Consider the following 2,500-nt stretch of genomic DNA (forward strand, 5'->3'; position numbering starts at 1 on the left):
GGCGGGGAGAAAAATAAAACAAATATTTTCTTTTGACGATCCTAAAACCGGAAATGAGATTATTCGGCAGAATATCTTTTACAGCAACAGGAGGGTCGCTGAACCTGCTAGAAATAACCGCCAAATCTCTCTTTCACCCACTCTCTCTCTCTCTCTCTCTCTCTCTCTCTCTCTCCCTCTCTCTCTCTCACTTTCGCTCTCACTCTCTCTCATCCGGTCTCTCTCTTTCTCTAATCCGGTCTCTCTCTCTCTCTCTCATCCGGTCTTTCGCTCTCTCTCATCTGCTCTCTCTCTTTCTCTCTCTCTCTCTCTCTCTTGAACCACATTTTATCTCCTTGAGAGAGGTTAAGTCACATTGAATAATGTTTTCCTGAAGGTATTAGATAGATAGATAAATAGATAGGTAGGTAGATAGATAGATAGATAGATAGATAGATAGATAGATAGATAGATAGATAGATAGATAGATAGATAGATAGATAGATATTGCTTGACAGGATTGACACGGCTTGAATGGCTTTAATCAAAAGTTAGTTAAATAAGGTTTGACCTGCAACTAGAAAACAACATGAACAAAAACTACTACTACTACTGCTGCTGCTGCAACTGCTGATATTGATGCCACTACATCAATATAATCCGCAAAATTGGGTGGTAAACATCAACTTGGTGTTAGAATTCAGTCTGTCCTCCGTTTTGACCCCATAACCTGGCCCCTTGTGTGCTTTTAGTGAAAACCTAAATGATTTTGCATTTGAAAACAAGATGCTTTTGCAAGTATTTGCTCGGAGTTCAGTTTTAAAACAACACATTGTGACATATACATGTTTTTCCATTCTCGATTAAACTTTCTTTCGATTTATCAGTAACATCTGTTTCCAGCTGTTCTTTCAAGCGCTCGATGAAAGCCTCTGTGGCTTTGCCAATGAATAGGTCATTTATGTCCCTCTTTCTTACGTCTGTATAACATTTTCGAACAGAAAAGCGTCGGCTTTTGTCACATAATGCCTCCAAGTGAACAGTTTACATTTAGTTCTTCTATGTGTAACGTTTCTATGAGTCCAAATTATGTTCCGATAAATCAAATTGGTCCTTCATTAAAATTTCTATCGAAACTTTCATTTGACACAGCATTTGTGAGTATATATAAGTGGTGTCGTTTTTGACAGACTTGACGCTATAGCCGTTCTTTCCAGTAATATTCTCTATACAATTGAAAAATGAACACGTTAAGTGTTACAGAATGTCATAATAAACCTTAAAAAGTATGGGACTAGCATTGATTCTCAAAAATATTGAAATCACTATATGTTGTACATTCTGTTGCATCTTAAAACGAAAAGAGACTCATATGTGACTTACGATGTCACGATAATTATTAAACCGAGTTCTTAATATAAAAATTCGAAAATTTACAAAATATGATCTTTAACTTCGAATAAGTAACTTCATTATAATACTCTTCATACCAAAGTATATAAAAAAAAACATATTTCACACTGCATGCAAATTAGCATGATGATAACAAAAACAACAACAAAAAAACTGGATTTATGATGAAGTCTAATCTAAATAACAGCGAAAGTACGAAACCGAAATAATTATAAGTAAAGATAATTCGCATTGTGATACTCATATTAATGGAATAGGTATGCAAATTAAACAAATTTTTGCTAAATTATTTTTGATTGATTACTTTTAAATTTATAAAAATTATCATTCATAGATTGAATTATTGCGTAAATATGACATTAGTATTTTACTCTTTACTCTTTACTCTTTTACTTGTTTCAGTCTTTTGACTGTGGCCATGATGGAGCACCGCCTTTAGTCGAGCAAATTGACCCCAGGACTTATTCTTTAGAAGCCTAGTACTTATTCTATCGGTCTCTTTTGCCGAACCGCTAAGTTACGGGGACGTAAACACACCAGCATCGGTTGTCAAGCGATGTTGGGCGGGGAGGGGGCAAACACAGACACACAAACACATACACACATACATATATATATGCATATATACGACGGACTTCTTTCAGTTTCCGTCTACCAAATCTACTCACAAGGCTTTGGTCGGCCCGAGGCTATAGTAGAAGACACTTTCCCAAGATGCCACGCATACGATAATTTAACTTGATCAATCATTGATATAACTTAATTTCTCAATATAAAATAGTGTACATTTAAACAAAAGAGAAACTGCCTTCAACAGGCAGTTTTACACACTAGAAGAAGTAGTCAAAACGACCCAAACCACATTTAAGAGCAATTCTTGTGTTTAAATGTACACTATTTTATATTGAGAACATGTTGTCTATTGACTTTTTATACATGTCAGGCCACTGGTAGTGAAATTTCTAAAAACCTCGCTACCCTATATTTTACGTATATGTTTTTAGAAATTTTTAGAAGATAAGTTCGGCATTTATTCATATACTGCCGACTGAAACTGCGCTTGCGCGATGAATTTGAAAAATTATAATGTATAACGATGAAACACGTG

The sequence above is a fragment of the Octopus bimaculoides genome, chromosome 11 (assembly GCF_046866305.1).
Source record: "Octopus bimaculoides isolate indiv1 chromosome 11, ASM4686630v1, whole genome shotgun sequence".
Classification (NCBI taxonomy): Eukaryota; Metazoa; Mollusca; class Cephalopoda; order Octopoda; family Octopodidae; genus Octopus; species Octopus bimaculoides.